The 25,234-nt window shown below is 36.5% G+C and overlaps 1 protein-coding gene across 1 annotated transcript in view; it reads left to right on the forward strand.

Annotated features, from left to right (window-relative positions):
- Positions 1 to 3,269: 3,269 nt before the first annotated feature.
- Positions 3,270 to 25,234, forward strand: part of CDK17 (cyclin dependent kinase 17) — an 87,904-nt gene continuing 65,939 nt past the window's right edge. The window contains exon 1 of the mRNA XM_019732143.3: positions 3,270 to 3,401. The gene's annotated coding sequence lies outside the window, so the exon portion shown is untranslated. The remainder of the gene's footprint in view (positions 3,402 to 25,234) is intronic.

The following is a 25,234-nucleotide window of genomic DNA, read 5'->3' on the forward strand; positions in this document are numbered from 1 at the left end:
GATTGTGGAATTCTTTCTCAACTCCTCTTCCACACCAAGCACTAGGGAATATATATATATATATATATATATATATATATATATATATATATAATTTTATTATAATAATTTTTATTATATATATATTTTTTGGGGGGGCTAGGGAATTTCTATTAACCACAGTCTGGGAAATGCTCTTATTTTATAATTTAACTTTATTTTACAAAGTTGAAAAAAAAGTCTATATTACAACCTCTGGAAAAGGTCAATTGACATGCAAAAGGCATGATGTATGAATGTTAAATCAATTTATAAAAGTAATTAAGTACAGGCACTCATCCATTATTTTGATTGTATGAGACTTTTCCTTTTTCCTTTCCTTTTTTTTATTGTGATAAGGATGGATAACGTAAGCTCTACCCTCCTAATTTTTAAGTGTACAGTACAGTGCTGGTAACTATTGCCACAATGTTGCACAGCAGATCTCTAGAACTTACTCGTCTTGCATGACTGAAATCTTAATACCTGTTGAACAGCAATTCCTCATTCTCCCATCCGACAGCCCCTGATAATCACACGTCTACTTTCTACTTCTGCCTTGGGCTATTTGGGATACTCCATATAAACAGAATCATGCAGTATTTGTCCTTCTGTGATGGGCTTACTTCACGTAGCATAATATTCTCAATGTTCATCCAGGTTGTCACACCACTTCTTTCTTGTGGTTCAGTAATATTCCATTGTATGAATACACCACATTTTCTTTTTTCATGTGATCTTTTCTTGATCAAATAATTTACTGGGTGATATAAAGAAAGAATCCATGGTTCCTAGCCTCCGTTGATCATCAGGCTTTTCTTGCTCTCACCACCTAAAATATCCCTATTTCTCCCTCCTTCCAATTTTTTTTCCATTACTGTTCCTTTTTTTGTTTCTCATGATTATAAGTTATCTTATTAATTCCTTAAGTGATTTATATGTTTATTACCTGTTTCTACCACTAGAAAACAGCTCCTTATCTGTCTGGTTCACTTCTATATCTTCAGTGCCTAGAACAGTGTTTGGCATATCATGTGCAGTCAAATATTTTTTGATGGAAAGAATAAACAGATCAATAAGGTAATCATCTCAGTTCTAACTATGAAATCTTTATTATAGTAATAAAAGATATAGCAAGAGGAAAGGGTGCGCTTTAGCAGCTTTAGATGAGGCAATTAGAATAATCTTGATTTCTAATGGACAAATTCCAATCTAATGGTATGAAGGGGGAATTATTGATGTGAAACTCAGGATGCCATTTTGTAGGCACAGTTTTATTATGATTTTTAATATTTACTAAGGGATCAAAAAGACACACGATTATTTTTTAAATGAGGCAAGCATATGAAAAATACTTGGCATACATGCAGATCTTGTGTAAATATCAATTTTTCTATCTCTCTAACTTTAAAAAACCTCTGAAAAGGATGCTTCTGCTTGCTATATTATAAACTTCTTTGACTTGGACAAACCTAAAAAGCATCATTAACAGTGCTTTTTAAAAAAGCACACTTGTTCTAGTAAAAGAAAGCTCGTGTTATATATTTGCATTTTGTATGATAATCAAGTGTTAAATATGTGTAGAGCATAAATGTTGCTAATTTATGGATCCTGGTAATTTCAGAGGCAGGGGAGAAAGCTGAAATATATAATTGTTGGATATTACAGTAGATTCAACTTTGCCCAACAAAATAAAAGAAAGTCACAAAACATTATTTTTAGGGGGCAAGGATTCATCCAGGAATCCAAGAAGATAATCGTCAGGTCTTTAGGATATAACGTGATTTGAAATTGCATTAAAAATTTATTGTCTGTTTCCTGGTATTAAAATGGAAAAATATTTATATCTCACTTCACCAGGCCTTTCATGTGGTTAAAATTTTTTTTTCTTGTTTAGGTTGTCTATATCCGGTCTCTGGTCTCTTCTTTTCAATCTTCTCATTATCTCCCTCTGGGCGTTTATGTTTGTTTTTACTTTATGCTTTTATCCTTACTAGTGGAAAAGTGGGTCAGTACTACTTCAGTTTGTCTTCACTTTCACCTTTCTGTTCATTCCTGAACTAGCTTTTAGCCTCTGGAAAAGAAGAAAGTAAAACGTTCACAGAAACTGGGCCAACCTCTCTGCAGCCCTCCTCCTTGAAGAAAACAAAACCTAAGCAACTGCGACAGTAGTTCCTCTCTGTTCTCACAGCATTTTGTATTTCCTTTCTCATAAAGCTCAGATTTTTATTATAATTGTTCATTGAATATCTTTCATCCCAGCTAGACTCTCAGGCCTTTGAGGACCTAGTATATTGCCAAGAATATAACATAAAGAAATTTGTAGTTTAAATGAATAAATGCTGCGTGCGGGGAAAGACTGCTGCACTGGTACCCCACCGCCCACACACAATAAAGTTGGAAAGTTGCAGCAATCAGTATACTCAAGTGTGGGTCCTTTGACATCAACGCCAGAAAACCAGCGGAGAACTGTGGCATTGGTATCTTGATTACATAATTACTAGAATTTAAGCAAGAATTTTTGTTTTGTTTGCGGGTAGGTGGGGAGATGATGAACGGGCTGACTTACTCAGATAATTTCTTGCCCAGATGCTGTGGACAGACACTGCCTAAACTTCTCACTCCTGTAGGGTCTTCTCACCCCTCCCACCCTCCTCTGACCGCTTTTAAAATACAGGCAGAGTCGACTAAGGCCCCCACCTCGGGGCGGGGGTTTCCCGGGGATACCCCGCCCCACCCTCTAGGCCCCGCCCCCTCCGCTGCCGCCGGCAGGGGTCGCGCTGCCCCCAGCTTGCCGCTCAGGCGGGGGTGGGGAAGGCTTCGGCGGCCGGTCGGTTTTCTCCGCCGCCGCTGGTTGGATCGTTTCAATAAAAGTCTTTTTTCTCTCTCGCTCTCTCTCCTCCGGGGAACAGGCGGAGGCGTCAGTCTGCAGCCGCCGAGTGAGAAAGCGACGTACACGCAGCGAGCGAAAGCGGCCGCCCGCGGTCTCTTCAGCTTCTCGCCGTCCGGCCCCAGAGAGGAAGGAGTCCGCGTTCGGCCGGGCAGCCTCAAGCAGGCGTCGGCGCCTCCCTGCCCGCCTCGCTCCCGCCCGGGCTCCTCCGAGGGGATTAGTGGGACGCCCGCGCGGCTCGGCGGCACGGGAGCCATGTTGACCCGGGGGCTTGGCAACGCGTAAGGGACCCCGCGGCCCCTCCCGGAGGCTCCGGACCCTCGGCGAGAGCCGGAAGGCGGCTGCGGCGGCGGAGGCCTGCCCCTCGGAGGCGCCTCGATCTGCCAGCTGCTGGGACCCGGACCTGCATCCGGTCGCCGCGGGCGTCGGCGGAGCAGCTTTCCCTCGGCGCCGCGCCTCGCCTCGCTGCGGGACGCGGCCCCCGCACTTGCTGGTGAGTTGGCTGCGGGCGTCGGCGCGGCGCTTTCCCTGATGCCCCGCTGACCCCGGGCTGGGAGGGGCCGGAGGGAGCTTGGGACGGAGGGTCTGGGCGGGCGGCTGGTGGGGGCGCGGGAGGCTCAGGCCCGGCCGGGAAGTTGAGAAAGGGAGGCGCGGCTCAGGGGGCTCGCGTGTGCTGGTCGCCCCTCGGGTCCAGCGAGGACGTGGGGTCGTCAGGGCATTTCCGGGGGTGGGGTGGGGTGTGGGTGTCTGTGGGATCCTTCGCGGGAGGCGCCTGCAGCTGCCGCCGCCTCCGGTGCTTGCTGCCGCTTTGGTCTCCGGGGGAGGCCGGTCTCCCCGCGAGGCCGAGGAGGGGGAGAGCCTGAAAGTCCCCCACGACACAAAGGTCTCTCGGCGGGGGTGGAGCTGCAGGCGCGGGCGGCGCAGCTCGGAGGGAAAGGAAAGGACGCGGGTCCGCCGGAGGTGGGCAAGGGGGCGGCGGCCGCGCCGCTTCTAGCTCCTTGGAGACGCCGAGGGTGTGCGCGGGTGGGGCGCGCGGAGGAGGGGGAGGAGCAGCCCTCGCGTGGGGCTCGGGCGGAGACAAAGATGGGGGCAACCTCCTTCTGGCGGGTCACACCCAGGAGTGTTGGTCTAGAGCAGAGGTGGAAGCACTGTGGGAAACCCTAGGAACCCATGGGGAAGGGGAGATGGGGGGCTGCCAAGTATTGTCTCCGTCGCAGTCGCTTTTCTCATCGTTTTTGTGCCGCATGCTTTTGCTCCCCAACTCAGCTGAATAGCTCCAGATTGCCTCCCTCTCATCACCCCCTCACTGCCACATTGACTCTCCTGTGGTTTTCCCCTCGTTCTCCCCCTACTTTTCACCCACTCCTTTTCGGGTAAGCAGTATTTTTGCCTTCTGCTGGAGAACGTTTGCTAATGACAGGATGCCTGAGCTAGTTCTGACCCTGAACTGCCTTGAACTCTTCTCTCTTCCTCCTACCCTTTCCTTTCTGGGATCTTATAATGTCACATGGCCATTAACAATTAGCTTTTCTTCTGCAGAAAGGGCAAAAGCGTTTCGCTGAAATCTGTGGCTCTCGTCCTGTATGTACATTAATATGTCCACCAAAAGATACGACGTTGGTCATGGCTTATCACCTCTTTAGTTAGCCAAATTAATTTTCTAGATTCAAAAGTGGCCAATTTTATCTGGAGTTTTGGCTATTTCTAGGGTCAGCAAAGTGTATTCCTAGCAGTCAGACCTTCTGTCACTTATCAGGAAATGCTTGACTTAAAGACGGACAATTCTTTCCTCAAAGTTTGCTGATTCTTGAAGGATTTAAGAGGCGCTTGTGTAAGGAGGTTAGAGTAACAAATCTGAATTACTGTATTTTAGACTTATTTTGTTAACCATTGGGCAGAAGAAAATGAATGGGATCTTAAGATCTTTGAGGCCTTGAGTAGAGGAAATCCTCCTTTGAAGCTAGAAATAAGGTTCAACCAAATTTTAAGAAAAAAATTAGTCGTCTTATCACTGGTTTTGTTCTTTTATGAGACTAAGTAGTGGGCTTATTAAATGTTGGGATGTTGTTTTGTTAATGAAGTCATTTTGGTCTTTGTAGTTCTAACATCTGTAATTCTAAGATTGTTCCATAAACAACATTTTGAACAAAAGAAAAAACGGGCTACATTTAAGGAATATTCGTGTTTTTATGTTATGAGAGAGAATATTGGAGTATAAAAAGTGTTATCCTTTTATCTGGTAAACTATCTTATGGGCCAGAAACACCAACAATTTAAGTGCTGGGCCTCATAGAAAATAGCTGAGTCTTTGAATTTAAGCTGTTTTAAAATTACTATGCAAATATATTGTTACTATTTTTACAGCGAAAATAAAAACACATTGAAATATGAATGCAAAGAAAATATAAGTAAAGCCTGTTTGATGTAGGGATGTTACTGTTGATATTGTGTATAAGGACAGTTATATCTTGTTGCTTGCTACCATTAAAATGTTGACACTGTAAAAATTGTTAAAGGGGTTTAGGAATCAGTGTCTAAGCTGTGGACTTCCTACACATACTGCCCACCTCCTCCCCCCCCTTAACATAGTTTGGATGTCTTTGTGAAATTAACAGGTCATACTAATAATCGATGTTTTATATAACATTTAGCAAAAGGCCATATTGAGAATATTGATTTTTTTGCATATTTATTAGTGTCTAATTAGATAATCGAAGTTTAATTCTCACTGGAAGGAAATCTACCAAAAAGTAAAAGATTTCTGGATGGTGGGATTTATGGGCAAATAAAAATACATTTCTGATTTTTCACATTTTCACAATACTTTTATAAATCAGGAAGAAAAGTATATGAAGAATTGAAGTCTTGTTAATATCCTAATTGGCCTGGTACTAAAGAAGCTTCTATAACATGTGTAATTTATTGGCATCCTTGGATTCAGTTACAAAAAAGTATCTTTTAATGTTAGGTATTTGAAACAGTGCACCCAGCCAAATGTACTCTGGTTACCAGTAGGAAAAAGAGATAGTATAGTAAGGAAAGATGAAATTGGAAGAACACATACAATATATGGTAAAATTTGTAAACTCGTGTTCTAATAAGTCATTGGTTTTACCAAAAAACAGGAAAATTAAATTTTATTTTCTTTGTAGCACAGAATAGCTGTGTTGACCAAGCAGATTTTAATGTATATATTTGTTGATATTTTTAGTTTTCAGATATTGGTTCAGTCCTACAATTATGGTGGAAAGAGATATTATATAAAATATTTTATTCTGTCAAGGCTTTTGTTTTTTCCCTAATTTTCAGCAATAGTTACCTCTTTCCCTTTACTGGTGAAATAGTACTAATTAAAAAACTGCAAATATTTCATTGAGAACAATGGAAGCTATAATGGCAACAGAGGTAGATATTCAAAAGTGTGAAGATGATGGTGGTGTCCCTTAATATTAAAACAAAAAAATCTGAACACAAAATCTTTGCCCTGGTATTTTCTTCATTATTGTCTAATGCTGAATATTTATAAGGCACTACATTTTGAATCATTATTACTGATCTCTAGTCTTTATAAAAATTACAGCATCATGTTATGTCATTCTTTTATATAGCTTTTATACTTCCATTGTGGACATTTACTTCATGAATTTATTGCTGTATTGTAAAAAAAAAAAAAAAAAAAGACATGCCAAATCCAGCTTGTTTATGAAAATATTCTTTAGAGTATTTTATCTGTTTTAAAAATTGCCTCCTTTCATGCATGCGAAGGAAGAATAATTTTATATCCTTTGAATTTTGACTAATTTTTGCTTAAATTTTTACATGGATTAAGTTATTTAAAGTGCATTTTATGAATCGGTTATGACATTTTGCATTTTAAATGATGAAGGTAAAAAATAGGTTTATGACATTTAAAAATGAGGTTTATTTACTATTTGTGAGGTAAAAAACTGCCTACAGTGGAAAACCTGGTATAGCTTACTAGCATTCAACCTATAATGTTGGTAATTTATTTGAACTGTTTGGAAGAGGACCTATTAGACTGGCTTATTTTTTTAAAAAAATAAATTTCTAAGAGATACTTACAATTTAAGCCAAGAATGCTTCCTGTCATTAGTGGATTCTTTGTCATTATTTTGCTTCCAATCTTTTTTAGTTGGTAATTACTTTGATATCTGCAAAATATTGACCTGGAAAGAGGCATTGCCAAGGGCCAGAAAGATGTATTGAATACATCTGACTGTAGCTTACCTTTTCTAGCCTGTTTTCTTTCCTCTCTGTGTTGGCCAACTTGGAAAATCAATGGACATCTACCAGTGAATCTAATTGGTGGAGTGCTACTATAAATAATCTTATATTCTGCAGTAACATATACTGAATACTGTATTTGAGGTGGTAGATGTACAGATCCATAGCATATTGCAGTGATCGAAAATTATCTTGCTTTCCAAAGTCTCCTTTTTAAAATATATTTTGATATAAGCTATGTGAAAGAATCTTAATACCTCTTTTGCGAGGTACTGGGCCAAGTGTTAACTTGTTAAATCCTCACAATAATTCCATCCTATAGATATTGCGCCTGTTTTTTAAATAAGGAAACGGAGACCTTATTTTAAGTAATTGATTTTCTCCAGGGTCCTACCTCTATAGTGAAGATTCCTGTTTAGGCATTGAAACCACTACCGTATAGTGAGTGCTTCCATGGGGGATGTGATGTTAAAGTCAGTGTTGAGTGTCTGCTGTAGAGAGATCTAAAAAGTGGTGAATTAAAACGTTCATCAAAATTAGATTTAAATTCCATTGGGTTAGTTTACTTCATAAAAAAATGGACCTATACAAAATGTTTAAGGGAGGACATTTTTATAGCTGAATTAAAATCAAGATGCTAAAAAGATATTTACAATATTTGTAGATTTATTTTTAATCATGTGTTTATCAATTAGAGTTTTTTGGACATAAAGTAAAATGAATATGGGTGCTGGAAAGCAAAAAACAAAATACATATATATAGCTGGCCTTGTGATACAAGTATATTTACTTTCATTTTTACTTGTATGTTTATTTTTGTTCTACATGTGTTAAAATTATGTTGAATTATTTGAACATATGCCATAAAAGGGAAGACAGCCCACATGCATGCTGTGTAGGTTGCTTCAGTATTGGGTGAAAATTTTGCCTTAAGGTAGATAAATTTTATGTCTGTATGTCTATACGCATACAATTGCCTATTGATTTTTGGTTTTGGTATTGCTTATTTTAATTAAGTAAAGTGTAAATTTTGGTCTTGTGTTTTTATTGATATGTGGCTATATACCACTGAAAAATGAAAATATCAGACCAGGTTGTACTTTTTTGGTCATAACTTTTCATATTGAAAACTGACTTTTATGATATAAAAATTGCAAATTAGTATTGTTAATATATACTTTATCTCCTATTCATATTTAAAGAACAGAATATTTTATTGACTTGACCTGACAGCAGTCCATTGAAGTGAAAAAGAATGAAAGATTTGCTTTCTTTTATTTTGTTGCCATAAAAGTTAATTTAAAAAAGTTTGTCAGGCTTTTAATAGCACATTTTTTTTGTGTGCCCTAGTTTCCTTTTATGCCCTAGTTAATGTAAATACTTTCAAGAATACTCTAAATTTTGTATGCATATTTGTAAAGAAGGGGAAAAGGACCCAAGAATAATTTTTCTTTCACTGTATTCCAGGTTAGTTACTAACTCACTTTATTCTTGTCAAATATATATTGTAATACTGCTATTCTTACAATTGATGGTTAATTATTAGTGTGTGTTAATGTTAAATACAATACTAACCAAGTTTGGTAAAAATTGATAATATTTGTGAAAAATTATCAGTTAACATTGGGCCTCTTAACACTCCAATTAGAGGCATTATCCTTTAAATTAGTTAATGTGTATTTTTAAGTGTTGCTTTTAAAATAGACTTTTTTCCAAGTGTAGCATAATTCCAGATTTTTATAATTATTGATTTGTACTGCTATTTCTGGTGGGAAGAGAGCTTTTGTTTGATTTTTGAAGTAAATTTTGGATTCCTTAAGCAGACTTTAGCCCCTTGAGCCTGTCTTATTGAATTGTTTTTCAGAAATGATCCTTTATTTATGGCTTTATTTTACTTAATAAATTTGATTTTCCAATTAATTCAAGGATGTAAGTAAGTACTTTTAAGACATTTGTTGTGTCTAGGTATTGTGTTAGTCATTATATATGTTATAAAAATATACTGTGTTGCTATTGTAACGTGAAATGACAGTATTGGTTGTCTGGAATGTTCTGTGGTTGGCCCTCTTCTCATGTTTTACGTGTTCCTTGGATAGTCTCGTTCATATTTAGTGCTTTGTTTTTATCATCTACATGCTGATGATCTCCTCATCTTTATTTCGAACCTAGACCTCTTTTCTGAGTTCCTTCCTAGCTGCTTCCCAGATACTGCTTCTTAGTGCTCCCTTACTGGAGCCAAACTCTTTACTATCCCTGCCTCCATTCCCAGTCACAGTCAATAAACCACCGTCAGCTTAGTTACTGAAGCCAAAACATTTTGCAGTTCTTATGTTTTTCTATGTTCCCCTCCCTTAGTCCAGTCACACCAAATCCTGTTAATTTTATTTCCTAAATATCTTCTAGATTTCCCTTTCTGTTGTCATTTTCATATGTCAGGATTTTGGAATGCCTCGTCTGAATTACCACTTCCAATTTGCCCCATTTTAATCTAAAATTATATATTATTTCTTCATATACGTGTCTTTTTATCCCTTTGTCCTCCCTTTCCTTTCCTTCCTTTTTCCCTTCAGAATACCCATCCATCCATCCATCCATCCATCCATCCATCCATCCATGTCTGAAGTATCTTACCTGCTTGGGACACCAAGATGAGGAGACTGTTGTGTTGATAGTGCAGTGCTGTGACACTTGGAGAGAAATTCTCATTTTTCAGGATAATTGTCATTTCCTCTGAAGTCTTCTTTGACCCATTCTGACAAAGTTATAGTGATTCTGCTTTAGCATTTATGTCTACTGTAGTATTAGGTTGGTGCACAAGTAATTGTGGCTTTTGCAATTTTTAACCTTTTAAACCCCAGTTACTTTTGCACCAACCTAATACTTAACACATTGTATAGTAATTATTTACAAATCTCTTCCATCTTTATGGGCTTTGTGCTTCAGAAGGACAGTGCTTTTTAAATTTCTGAATTCCCCCCAAATTATTTATTGTTTAATTGAATGGATAGATTGATGAGATTAGGGGAACAACACTGAATTAGTAAATTAGGGTCATGGCCTAGAAAGAGCCAACTATTAATTCTGATAGGTAATAAAAAGCCATCAGAAGTTTTGAGTATTGGAGCTACTTGAAGCCGGTATTTGTGTGAGAGTAACCTGGAAGCGGTTTGTAGGCCAACCTGAAGGGGCAATAATTTGACATTATTGGTCCTAATTTTAATTACATGTGAGCTGTACTAACTTGTTATGTTTTAGACAAATTGGAAATACAAAATTACAAATCTGTATGTAAGTAAAATACCTATTTCTAAAGGTCTAAAAACATTGGTCGGTATCAAGAGTAAAATTGCATCCTTAATGAAATCCAGCTCTTTAGCTGTATAGTACTGGGCTTAAATGCATTTACTGAAGTAAAGTACAAAATTGCACTCTAACAGATAGAACGGTGCATTTAATGTCATTTCTATCACCCTGATAGTTTATGTATACAGTTGACCGGGAGCTTTGTTTTCATTGGGATTACTGTAATAAAATAAGTGCTTTATGGTCTACTTTTTAAATTAAAGACGTTTTACTAAGGTTTTTAAATTGTTATAGTAGGTGTATTAGAACTAGATTTATTTTAAAACTCAGATATTATGGCTTGATAACATCTTATTTGAGATGTGACATTTAAAAATGAGTTTTCATAATTTGTGAGATTTGGTGCTTTTTCATATTCCTCAACTTATTATATTGTTTTAATTGAATGGAATGGATAGATGAATGGATAAATTTAAAATATTAAATTTTTTTTATATCAGTTACGTTTTCAAGATCATGATTTATTTTCCTGCATTTTATCACTCCAGGAACAGTAGAGTCTGCATTGAATTTTGCAGTAATTTTTGCTCTTAAGTTTGTGAGCATGGATTTTTGCCCCTCTACATTCTCCAAATATTATTTACATTTCTATTTTCCTGTGGTCCCTTTTCTTCCCAAGAAGTTATGAAATGGTTGACATTTTTTATTTCAGCTATATTTTTTGAAAAAATATGCAACTCTCATTTCTATTATATAAAATTTAGAATTGGTTATATGTTTTTCTTTGTTCCACAAAGACTTACTTCAGTAACAAGTGATAACTATGTGCTCTTGAACTATAGTTAAACACTTAACAGCCAGTTTCTTCTATGAAGTTAGGAGATGCAAGAACCTACTTCATAGGGTTGTGGGAATTAAATCAAATGACACATGTAAAGCACTTTGCAAAGTAACTTGCACGTAGCACTCACAGTTAGCAATTATTTTTGTTACTATTTAATATAATGGGAAGAACTGCTGATAATAGTACTAAAATTGTTTAGCTGATTGATTCCTTCAGCTTGATGAATGTCTAAACAAGTGATTCACAAGGACAATTGAATGAAAATAATCTCTGGCTTTTAAAACTATACATCCTAGATTTTCTCAAATGCCTCCCTGCTCTCACTGAATTTGAGAATCAAAGTATTAGTGAGTTAGTGTTACTAATGGATGTATGTTGCATCCTTTAGGTATAATGGAGGGAGGGAGATAGTATAGTAGACTAACAGAAGTAATGTAGGACATTTATTGTTTCTTATCTCATGACCAATTAGAAATAAAGCTGTCATAATCTTCCTGATTAGCATACTGATAAGCTTTTCCATAGGGCCAACCAAATTTTTCTTGCAACCATTTATTCTGTTCTATTACCCTTCTTCAGGCCTGTGCTATATACCATTTGTTTGACATCTTAACAGTGTAGACCAGGGGTGTCCAAACTTCTTTCAACGTTTTTTACCAAGGGCCATATGCTGTAAAATACACAAACAGCCGGCCACTCCCTCAACGTGAAGTACGTATTGCCTCACCTGGTTTATTTAAGTAAACTAAATATATTTTTAGAATTTGCTGAGGGCCAATTAAAAATGGATTGCGGGCCTCAGTTGGCCTGCAGGCCGCAGTTTGGACACCCCTGGTCTAGATAATATTTGATTTCCTTTTCTAATGACTTTTGTGTGTGACTCAGGTTTTCTGACATCAAAATAGAATATCAGGTCATATAATATCCATCAAAAGAAGAAACTTGTTTTGCGTTTTATCCTTTGTCATAAAATCTGTTGGGATGCTTACTATTCATTATCTCATATTTTTGTTTATTATGTTCTTCTAGGTCAGTGTCCTTAACCTGAACTTCAGAACCCTTGTTGATTTAAAACAAACAAGAAAAGCTAGATACTTCTGTGTGTGTGTGTGTGTGTGTGTGTGTTTGTGTGTGTAAAATCTCAAGCTTTGTCTCAGAACAACTGAATTAGAATCTATGAATTTGGATTTTTTAAATGTTCTGGCAATTCTTGGGTTTAAAAAATACTTCTAGGGTTTAACATAGTGTTAAGGGGAGGTACACTCATATAAATTAAATTTAAAGTAAAGGGGAACTGATTAACTGATTAGAACTTTCCATCATTCCATCTTATTTTTTCTCTTTATTCAATTTTGAATTTTCTAGTTTTATTTTGTTTTGGGGGGTTTCCTTAAGTTTATGTATAAAAGGCTTCTGTTACAATTATTTTTTTTTATCCCTTTACTGAATGTTTTGGTCTTGCTTTTTTAGTTTGTTTTGTTAAAGGGTAAACTGAAACACATTAAAAATTTCAAGTTTATTTGAGCATACATTGATTCCAATTGGGCAACTCTGAGCCAAAGGTTGTTAGGAGTGGTCTACTAATAGGAACTAGGGGGGAGGCTTTTATTGAGAAGATATGGAAGCAAAGCAACGACATTATTTGATTGGCTATAGCTTAAGCAGTTGCCTTATTTGGGACAGCCTAGTTAGCTGTTTGTGATTGGTTCTTAAGTTTCATTTTCTCAGATTCAAGTGCATTGGCTTAGGTTTTGGTTTACTTATGTAGACTACCAAGGCATTAGAGCCACCTCACTCTAATGGCCTTCTTGCTTAATTACTTTAGTAGTTTCTTACCAGTGTCTTACTGTTTTCTATCTGTATGGTCTCAAGTATGTTTTTGAAATTTATTTTTTAAAATATCAGAATATATAATAATGTGGAAAATAGAACATAATCTAAATTCCCTAGCAATGATTATCATTTTCAGATATTCTCTTTGTCATTTTTTCTTTTTTTCATATATAGAGTTTATTATTTTTGTTTAAGATCCTTTTGATAATTAACGTAAGTTTTTATTTTTATAGTACCAAATAATTCTTATGGTTATCATTTTCATCAATCCATCAAAAGAAATTTAACCATTTCATAGTAGTTGATAATTATTAAATTATTACTTTTCACTATTTTAAATTTTGCGGAGACAAAGTCTAGCATATGACACACCCTCTATTTTACATTTCCTTAGGGTGGGTAGATATACAGAAGTGGAATCCCCAAATCAAATCTACCTGGCTAAAAGCTTTGTGAATTACTTTTGAATGTTGGAAGGACAACCTTTTGTGGTATGTTGATGTTTCAGAAGAGGCCTCAAAGGATTGCTTTTCTGCATTGGGAATGCTAGAAAGAATGGTTTGGTTCACCTCAGAGACATAAAATTACTGTCTCTTAGGAGCACTTGGAAATATGTATTTAATTTGAAAACCTTCTGCCATTTTTAGCTTCCAATCAGGAAATGTTTCCATATGTTAGAAATTGGTTTTACCATTTTGTTGGGGAAATAAGAGATAAAAACTAAAAAATTTATCACATATAGAAATAATAGATCTTTTTATTTAACTGTGAATGTCAACATACTAATCAAGAACCCAAATACTAATTTTGCTTCTACAAATAATTTTGTAGTTCTTTACCTCTGTGCTAACATAGGTAATCATACAACACTATCAACTTCATAGTAATTCAGTTAAGTTACATACAGGTTCTAAGAATAGGATTTTTTTAGCAGCTATCGTGCCTTTCAGTACTTTAAAGTCGACTACGTTTGACTTAAATGTACTTCCATTTTACTAAAGGAAATAAAGGGGATTTTTTTCTTTAATTTTTAATTGGGGAATATTGGGGAACAGTGTGTTTCTCCAGGGCCCATCAGCTCCAAGTCATTGTCCTTCAATCTAGTGGAGGGCGCAGCTCAACTCCAAGTCCAGTTGCCGTTTTCAATCTTAGTTGCAGGGGGCGCAGCCCACCATCCATGCTGGAATTGAACCGGCAACCTTGTTGTTGAGAGCTTTTGCTCTAACCAACTGAGCCATCTGGCCGCCTCTCCAGAAACTCAGCGGCAGCTGGTTGTCTTCAATATAGTTGTAGAGGGTGCAGCTCACTGGCCCATGTGGGAATCGAACTGGCAGCCCTGTTGTTCAGAGCTTGCAATCTAACCAACTGAGCCGCCATCCAGTCGCCCGCCCCCTTTCATGTCTTACTGGCTAAAATGCATCATGTGTCCATGCCCAAGCCAATCACTGCCAACCATAATTGCTAAGAAAAATCAGGATACAGCTCTCAGGGGTGGGTTGAAGAGGGTGGACTCCTAAACAAAATCAAACTTCTATAAGGAAGAATGAATGACAAATGGAGTGAATGTTGCTTAGGTGACCAATGAAATCTAATACATACAATCAGCCATGCTGTCGGCCGCTCCTCCAGCAGCTCAGCGGCAGCTCGTTGTCTTCATTCTAGTTGTGGAGAGCGCAGCTCGCTGGCCCATGTGGGAATCGAACTGGCAGCCCTGTTGTTCAGATCTCGCCCTCTAACCAACTGAGCCATCTGGCCGCCCCACAAAGGATTTTTTGGTACATAATTATTCTTGAGCTAGAGCTACCTTGTCTCATAGTATTTACTTTACAGAAATGATGATCTCTTCCTCCCCACTTTCTTCATTTGAACCCTTCAAATCCTTCCATTTTTGTAGGCATTTTAAGTTCTTTTTAAAAATTAAAGTTTTTTGAATAAGTGCTATGAATAAAAACTCAAAGGTATGTAGAGAGAGCTACAAAGAGAAGTCTTGTTTTCTCCTTTGCTCTGTGCTTCCTGTTTCTCCTCCCATACCTTTTATAGGTAAACATTTCTTCTGTGTATTCTTCCATTGTTTCTGTTTGCAAATATAAACATGTATATTTTATTTTGGAGATTTTTCCATATCTAGATAAACATCTTTATTTTTAATAGCTGAGTAGCTCTTCTGTGGATATATGATAGTTTAGTTACTCAGTCTTGTGTGGACACTTGGGTTGTTTCCTATCTTTTGCTCTTAAACAATGCCAAATGAATAACGTATAACATTTTGTACTTGCATAAAAAAATGGGTGGTTTAGAGTCTAAGAAGTAGAATCTCTATCTAGGTCAATTGATAAATGCTTCTATACACACATACTGGGGGTGCCAAAAAAAAAGTATACACGTAATTTGTATTCATCCTTTGTTATCGGTATATATATCGAGTATTACAATTTTAATGCAGTTTTTTCTTTACTTAAAATGTGTATACACTTTTTTAGCACCCTCTGTATATTTCCTTGCTTTGTCAGCTGAGAGGGCTTGAAGAAACGACCCCGAGTAGCAATGAGCACATCTGGTGCCCAGGTCTTGGTTTCTAATACCGTTGTTCCATAAAAGGAACCAGGGCTCCTTGAAGAAATGGCTGAGTCCAGGACTGGGACAGAAAATAAATGTACAAGGTGAACCTGGAACATCTTATAATGCTGGAAAATAAGAAAGTACTCAAAAACAATGAGTGAGGTATGTAAAAGGGACACGGGAGCCAACTTGAAAGAGCTCGCAGTCGCTCATGCTAGAATAATTTGAACAACAGAATAAAATAGTATTGGATTATAGTTCAAATATAAAATAATACCCATTAATCCATTACTGATATAAATAAATAAATGGAGAGTAGACAAATCTGTGCAGAATAATTCCGAATAATTTATGTAGATACTCAGCTCTCAAGGAGGTGTAACGTAACTCCCCACTTAAGGAGTGGAAAAATGGGGAAAAAGGTAACATAAGAGAAACCTGACAAATACTATATCAGCCATCTGACCAAGGCTTAATACTATAAATATTATACTATATTTTTTATGTACATTATAAAGACTATAAATGTACTACAAATACTATAAATGTAAATATGTAGTATTGATCCTATAGACTGAATGTGTCCCCCCAAAATTCATGTTGAAACCTAATCCCCTAATGTGATGGTATTTGGAGGTGGGGCTTTTGGGTGGTTCCTATGTCATGAGAGTGGAGCCCTCATGAATGGGATTAGTGGCCTTTATAAGAGACCCCAGAGACCTCTCACCTCCCTTCTGTCATGGCAGGACTCTGAAAGAAAATAGCAGTCTATGAACTAGGAAATGGTTTCTCACCAGACACCAAATCTGCAGGGGCCTTGATCTTAGACTTCCCAGCCTCTGGAACTGGGAGAAATACATTTCTATTGTTTATAAGCTATCCAGTTCAAGATACTTTGTTACAACAGCCTGAACAGTCTAAGGGTTAACAGTTATAAATCATGTTGATAGTATGAAGTGATGAGAATGGCACTTCACCTCTATGGTCTGTCTCCCCCCGAAAACTGTAACCCCAGTCTAATCATGAGAAGAACATAAGACAAATACAAATTGAAGGATATTCTGCAAAATCATGAACAGTACTCCTCAAAACTGTCAAGGTCATCTAAAAACGGGAAGTCTGAGAAACTGTGACAGCTAAGATGAACCTCAGAAGACACGATTATACTGTAATGTATACTGGATAGGTAAAAACTAATGAAATTTATAGAATATATCAATTTTGGTTTGTTAATGGTGACAAACGTACCATGCTAATATAAGATCTTAATAACAGAAACTAGGAGAGTGCTGTAGGATAACTCTGTGTACTATCTTTGCAATTTTTCTGTAAATCTAAAACTATTATAAAATACAACGTTTATTTAAAAAAAATAGATGCTTCTGTAATTCTGTTAGATATAGCCAAATTGCAATTTTGTCCTACTACCTGAATGTATGAGAAGCTTGTTTTCCCATAGCCTGATCAGCTGAATGTGTTGTCACACTTTTGGAATTTTTCCAGTTTGATAGATGAGAACTGGTGTAACTGAGACTATTGTATTTCTCTCATAATGAATGACATTGGATATTTTTTCGTATTTTTAATGGGCATTTTACTATTTTCCCCTTCTGTGAACTCTCATGTTCTTTATTTTTCTGTTAGGTCATCGGTCATTTTCCTTTTGGTTTCAGGAGTTCTTGATAGGGTGATTAGCCCTTTATTTGTGATGTGATGTGGTGTGGTGTGGTGTGTGTGTGTGTAATCTTTTAGATTACGTTTTAATGCAAAATTTTTCCTTTTTCATGTGCTGATATAATTCTTTTATGTTTCTGGATTTTGAAATGTAGTTAGAAAAGTCTTCACTACAAGAAAATAAAGGAATTCATTCATATTTTCTTCCGGTATGTGTATGGTTTCCTTTTTTTACATTTAGACCTTAAAATTTGAATCCTCCCTCCCAATCATTGAGGCATTTTAAATGCTTAACGTTTTCTTTCAGATTACTTTGGTGTAAGCATGCCTGTGGCCTTATAGGTGCTTTAAATAATTTATAGGAAAATAAATGCTTACATATTTATTCTTGGTGGATAAGAAGTCTCAACTTTCTGGCAAATGTATTCAGCATTTCATTGTGTCTTAATTCCAAATCATGGTTTAAAAATAATTTTACAGTAAAGAAAACAAGTTTTTTTTTCACTGTTAAATTATAATATGTTTAGCAGTATTTTTTTCTTCTACTGATTATTAGTGTTGTGGATTGTTTATATGTTAATTCAATTTTTCCCCATCCTGTTTGTCCTAAGATTCCTGCTTAGATTGGTAAACCAGCCTGTAACTTATTTCCCATAGTCCTTAGAACTCCTCACTGGTTTAATGGACCCTCTGGTATTTGTAATCTCTTTATTTGGTATTTAGAAGTTTAATTAGTGGGCTAGTTAGCTGTTTTAACTCAGTGAGAAACTGGAACCAATGTCAGCAGATGCTGCCTAATGATGATAAACTTCTATAAAGGTGTTGACGTTTTCCTCATACTATTTGTGATAAAACTAGTATTGCTGAACTGAATTTTAACAGACATGGGAAACTATCTGGTAGTGCTGTGGAATGTTGGCCTCTGGAAAATACCATCAAAAATAACCTGGTGAGTTTATTGCTTATGATAGTAGAGTACCACTTTTACAGAGTTGGTAGGATCTGCTGGGTGAAGGGAGTATGTGTATGTATGGGTGAAAAGAATAGCAAAGTAGGAAGGGAGAGCCAAGTTGGGACATTTATTGAATATTTGGAGTCTTTAAGGCAGGTATTTCAGTGCATGAGCTTGAATAGAATTAGTAATGATCCTGATACAACAGTTTAGGTTCGGCATGGGTTTTGAGGTGAGATTTTCAGAGTCTTGGAAAGTGAACAATCATTTGCTATTATTTATTGAAAAGTTGAATGGTCTGATGTTGGTTTATATGGGGTTTTGGGGAAGTTCCTGAAATGAACAATGAAGTTATTTGCAACTCTTATCTGCCTGGGCAAGAGTTTCCTGGAATAGTAAAGTCATGTTGTTGAAGACAGCTGAGTGGTGATAATGTAGATTGTAACTCTGGGTACAGATGGTTTCAGTGCCCATTCAGAACCACGATAAACTTGAAAATGTATTTATAAAAAATCTAACTCTTAGGCCCATCTACAAAGACAATACATTCTCGCGGTGTGAGGGGTTTGACAATGAATTTTTCCCCTGAGGAATGAGTCTTAACTTTGACAATGAAAGAGTCCAAGATACCCAAGTAGGCAGTTGGGTCTTATGAGTCTGCAGTTCAGAAGAGAGAGAGAAAAGGATCAGAAATAGAAATGTGGGAGTTACTGTTTAGATTGAATCCATGCACCTAGGTGAATTTGCCTAAGGAGGAAGCATAGAATGAGAAGAAAAATATTTGGGTCTTAAGAGTTCTAGTGCTTAAATGGCTATACTGGTCTCTCTCTCTCTCTCTCTCTCTCTCTCTCTCTCTCTCTCTCTCTCGACCTGCAAAAGAGTGGCCAGAGAGGTTGGAAGAAAACCAAGATATATATATAATCTCGGAGATACGGCTGAAAAGTTGTGGGGTCAGAAGACAAAGGCCTTATATGCCTAGATGGAGAAAGACCTGTTGGCTTCACTCAGCAGTTCTTCTGTGCATGTACAAAATGTAGAAATATAGGCTGTTCACGGAACTATTCAGTCTGTCGTGATGTTTTTCACATAAGAATTGCTTAGTGGGAAATTCTGTTTGCAGGGTGGTTTGAAATTAAGAATATTTTCTTAGAAATAATTTTACCAACTTGCTCCCACATTACCCCATAAAAGTTATTTAATCACTCATTTTTTACTGTGATTGAGGAAAGGAGGTCAGTGGCGTGTAGCCTGCAATTTTTGTATACAGTACATATATTTGATCATAATTTGGGAGGTACAGTGGAGGAAGTAACATTTGTTGAATGCCTCCTGTGTGCTAGGCACAATACATACATTCTCATCTGGATCTCACATCCTTTTGAGATAGTTGTTTCCCTTCTCCAGAAAGGAAACTAAGGTTGGCTTTCTCAGTGTCATATACTTCTCTCACTCTCCCCAGTGCCTATATGAAGGAATGAGGATTTGAACCTGTGTTAGTGGGTTTATTACTCTCAATGTCTGCTACACCTAGCGGACTTCCCGTATGCTGTAAATCCTTCATCCATCAGTGCCAACGGTGTATGTAATTAACATGTCGCTACAAGTGTTAATTAAATGTGAGAGTATGTTACCTCTCAGTGTTTGAGGATCAGGACTGAACAGGTAGTAAGCAATAATGAAGCAAAGAAGAGAGATCTAGGCCCAAATACTCAATCTCTGATTAATGAGAACCCATTTAATTCCACTGAAGGGAGATGTTCAGGTCGCAGAACAGTTTTGTTTGTCAGAATTCTGGTTACTTCATGTATTATTTAAAAATATTTTTCTGTCTTCATAGGAAACCTTTCTTTGAACATTTTTTTTAAGAACTGTTATTTGTAATGCATATGTACATTTTAACCTCTTTTTTCTTCATTTTGTCTTAATTTGGTACTTTAATTTTTCTATTTCTATTATGCTTAGGTTTCCTAAATAAGTAAAATTAGTAGAATAGAAAATCCCAGAAGTGAAAATGAGAACTTTTGGAAAAAAACAAAGCTGTGGCTATGGAGTTTAGTCAGGTGGTACAAATTTTCTTATTAGTTTTTTGATTGAAATCTTACACCCTGGCCTCTTATAAAAGTAAATTAAGTGTACTTGTTAATTGGCTCGTTGTTATGCCCCTTCCCTCTTAGGATTGGTATGTGAGCAGTTTCTAATTTTCCATTTAGCAAGTAATGTGGTAGAGGATTAAACTTGTTTTCTTCCTCCTCCAAAATCACAAGAAGGCTTTTCTGAAGATGGTGATAGTTTTAAAAATTTGAGGTTCAACTGGTAAATGATTCAGCCCTAGGAAGACCCATTTTGTGGGGGTATTTCCAGTATCTTCAACTAACTTATAAACTAACTGACCACTTTATAAGTGATTTTTTAAATTATTTTTGCACTTTAAACAGCCCTTCCCTTCCCCAAATAAAAACTTTATCAGAAAGTTGAAGAGTGCTGGCATTTTTAACGTGTTGCCCAGAGTCTTAACACTGTTGCTGAGGGGAGTTGGCCGCTACCCAGTAAAATTTGTCTAATGAAAGCTTTGAAAACTGTCAGTGTTTTTTTTAAAGTGTAAACTATTATTGTGTCATACATTACAGACTGACAAAATAGCACATTGTAGTCCAGTTTAGATATCTGTTAGAGTGAAAGGCTAGAAATTGCCTACACACTTTGTTTATTTAAACATGAAGAGCAAATTCATATTTACCTTATTCCACGTATGCTAAGACCGTTCTCAATGAAAGCAACATGACTATTTAGAAAGTAGGAGATTTTGTGAGATTTGTACTTTGAAAATATATAAAAAAAAATACATAATCCTTTATTTGGTGGTAATTGAAAAATGTGTCATGTGATACAGAATTAAATTACTGTTTTTGAAGGAATTGAAGTTTCATTCTTATAGTAGCTATAAGAATGTGACCTTTTAAATATCTAAATACACATTTTTACTTAATTCTATTAAAATGAAGCTCCTAAAATGCTTTTTACGTTTCTTATGTTGGAGTTAGGAGTTAGTTAGTTCAGAGTGAATGATGAGCTGAACCTCACAGGATATCTTTACATCAGTTGGAGCCATCATGTGTTACCATGTGGTAAAGTCTGATCTTCTCAGTTTTGTAGGTTGACAATCCTGTTCAGTTTATTTTGAGGTGATGTGGTACTGTAGAATGTTTTATGTAACTTAGGGATGAAGTGCAGTGTTAACTTAGAAATATACCATAAGAAATCATTTCGCTTGGTACAGCAAATTACTTTTGGATGTGAGTGATGGGATGGGGTTAGGGAGGGACACAAAGATTAAAAAGAAAATGTTTCTGTCCTTAAGGACTTTATAATATGGTGAAACTTGGGAACATTTCATTTACAGAGCCCACTTAATCCTGGTGAATAAATCAATTTAGAAGACCAGATTTTAGATTTGAGGATTGGTTGAGAGTGGCTTTAAGAGGGGTGGCTTTTAAACTTTTTTTGGCATGAGGACCTCTTTATATTCTTAAACATTAATTTACTTAAAAATAACATTAAAAATTAACATAAATGTTTTAAAATGAAAAATACAGGTATTTAAAAATATGGTGAGAAGAGTAGCATTGCTTTACATATTTGCAAATCTAATGTCTAGCTTGTTTAGAAGACAGTTGGATTCTCACATCTACTTTTGCATTTCAGTTTGTTGCAATATTATGTGCATTGTAGTCTCTGGAAAACTTCACTGCATACATGTGAGAAAAAAGTGAAAATGGAAAATAATTTCATAATAATGTTATAAAAATAGTTTTAACCTGCGGACCCTCCCCCCCCCGCCCCCACCCCAAAGATTCTTGCAGAACCTCTGCTTTAGAGCAAAGTGGAATTGGTTCCTCATCCTGCACTTGATCTTCCTCTCAATTAGATATTCTTAGGGGCTATTTCTGTTAAGCTGTAGTAACTCACTGAATTCCATTTCTCGAATAGATTCCTGGGTATCTTCTGTGAATAGCCTTGGAGCTATAGGTTTTGATTCTTCTGTTCCCTTCCCTCCTTTTTTTTTTTTTGTCTCTTAGACATCGCCAATTAGAAATGGTAGGGCTTGCTAGCTATGTGATCTCAGGCAAATTTGTTAACATTTTTTAGTTTGTTTCCTCATTTGTAAAACGGGCAGAGCAATGCCAACTCAATAAGGCTTTTGTGAGAATCAAGTAAGATAAAGTTATATACAGTTGCTAATAAAATCTTACTCTTAATAGAGGTTAGCATAAAACATGGCCTGATTTATGTTCCAATTTTGTCGCATACGTGTTAGACTGTTTGATTAAATTTGCAAAATATCCTAAACTCAGTAAGATTTGGGTCTCCCTTGCTTGTAAATTACTCTAGAGAGTGATTTGTTGGGTTTATTAAAAACTGCCTTCCTTTCTGTCCTTCTGTCTATTACTTACTTGGGTCTTAGAGCTAGGTCCTTCCCAAAGAAATGGGGTTTTAAAACACAAATAGCAAAACATCTCCACTTTTCCAAAAGTGGTCATAATCTTGTGCTTAAACTAACTGGGAACAAATAGGAAGATGCTATAGAAAGGATGTGTATGGAAACAGCATAGTGTGAGGAATACCCATAAGGAAAGGAGGAAGAATTAGTTTGTACCTTATTTCTCAACCACTGATTTCTATAACTGCTGGGAGAAAGGAAAACTAAGCACCCAGCCAGTTCATACTTGAGTGATGTTATGTACTAACCCTATTCTGGGATATTCAGCAGTTAAGAGCATGGACTAGGTAGGGCCTTCAACTACGCGGGTTCCAACTGGCTCTTCTGCTTACTAGCTGTGACCTTGAGTGAGTTTTTAATTCTTTGGTGACTAAGTTTCTTTAGATACGTAAAATAGAGATAATTTTAATAATATTGCAGGATTATTGTGATGGTGAAAAGAGTTAATGCAAAGAAAGTACAAGAACAGATTGGCATATAATACTATGAACTATTTTTTCTATTACGTAAGAAAGGGAAAAGACATTTCCTTGATAGTATTAACTTCTAGTTTCACAGTGATCTTGTATTTTAAAATGGTTGCTGAAAAGTTATAATGTGAACGGTTAATTTTGTCTTTTCCATTCCCGTGTTATTGTTATTTAAAGTACATTTTATTATTTTGACTTGCACAAGAGGAGAAAATTGATAAGACGCCAGCTCTTTTAGCAGTTAAAATGCATTTTACCTAAACTCACATTAATGATTTTTTAATGTACTTTTTTTCCCTTTGAGTTTATTATATATGCCTTCTTGTGTGATGTTCCTAGAGAAACTAATGGGTAGTAAAGTACGTAAAGTTAAATCTCATTGAGAGAAAAATTGTTATCACTATGTACTAGTCATTTTCTGTGTATCTAATCATTTTTGAAGGCTATGGTTGCCAGTGGATAGGGACATAAACTTGTGTATTGCCTGGTTAGCTTTATAAACAGAAGATTGCACGTATTTTAATGTTGAGACTGATTTATTTGAGTCTTTCAAGTGTTAAATTAAATTTTGGGTCAAAATCAGTGTCAGGCTTCATTGTAAGCCATAAATATTGCATTCTAGAGTAGAGAGATAAGAATCTTTTGAACAATCAATAAAATCATTAAATTGAATCCTTTTTGCTTCCAGAAAGAATAAAAAAACAATAGAAACTTTTGTCCTTTTGTGTTACTGAGGATATCAGAGAGAGTAATGCTAGTGAAATATGTATGCAGTGAAATGTGTAAAAACACATTAGGGCACCAGGAAAAGCTTAATTGTAACAGTGTGCTTAAAACAAGAGACTTATGCTGCTGCTTTTAAATTTCCAGATAAAAAAATCAAACTTGTGCATCAAAAAAAGGTCTTGTGTTTTCCTTGATAAAAAAAAATGCATATGTTTGGAAGCTGTTGGAACTACAAAGGGGGGAGAGGACTTCTTGAAAAGCATTTTAATGCTCTAGTCACTTCCTAAAAATCTATTAAATTGAACTTTCTTACTCACTGTAATTAAATATGAGTGAAGTTAATTAGAGTAAAATACATTCTGAAGTTCAGTAATAATGAGTTTATACCCATTTTTACTGTATCTTACTACTCATAAGTTCTGGAGAGCCTTGGTGAGTGCCATTAGGTTTTCTTTCCTATTGATTGTTTGCACACCTAATACTTGCATTTTAATCAAATTTTCAGCCTGCTACTATAATAAAAGCAGTCATATAAATGAACATGTATTCAAGTGCCTAGGAACTCACTATAAACCTTGCCCCAAAGCATGATAAATTGAATTTCTATCATGAGACCAAATCCTATAATATTTTAAATTTCTATTTAAATAATCAAATCTTAGCTGATACCACTTATTCCAAACAGTATTTCTTATAAGTATGAAATAAAGAAAGACTTCTCATGGAATTTAACCTTATTTAAAAAAAAAAAATCACTACATTCACAGAGGTGGGATGATGGGAAGATTGTGCAACAAAATTTTTGTTTAATTGTAATACTGAGTTTAGTTCTTTTTTCCATCTTTTCTGTTTAACTTTTCTCCGGTTTAAGATATTAGTTAAAATTGCATAGAAATTTTATTATAGTTCATTAACACTCCATGTAGAAGAGAACATTCAAATCATCCATCTATACTGTCGTGCAGGAGACCCTGCTCGCTGCGCCATGTGTCCTTCGGGGTGGCCTGCGGGGTCTCAGCTCCTGCTCCCCACATAAGACTGCAGGATGAGGTGAGGCCAAACAGGAACACCCACAGAGCCATAGATAGGGGAGTCATACCACTATAGTCTCAGTGGAGGCTGGATTTACCCGACGTGCGACCTGCTGTCCACTTTTCTGCCAACCGACCGACTCTTCTTCCCCAGCCCAGCTGCTGCAGTTATAGTGGCCAATTGGCAGTTA

This window comes from Rhinolophus sinicus, chromosome 1, assembly GCF_057876585.1.
Source record: "Rhinolophus sinicus isolate RSI-liver-muscle chromosome 1, RSI-T2T, whole genome shotgun sequence".
Lineage (NCBI taxonomy): Eukaryota > Metazoa > Chordata > Mammalia > Chiroptera > Rhinolophidae > Rhinolophus > Rhinolophus sinicus.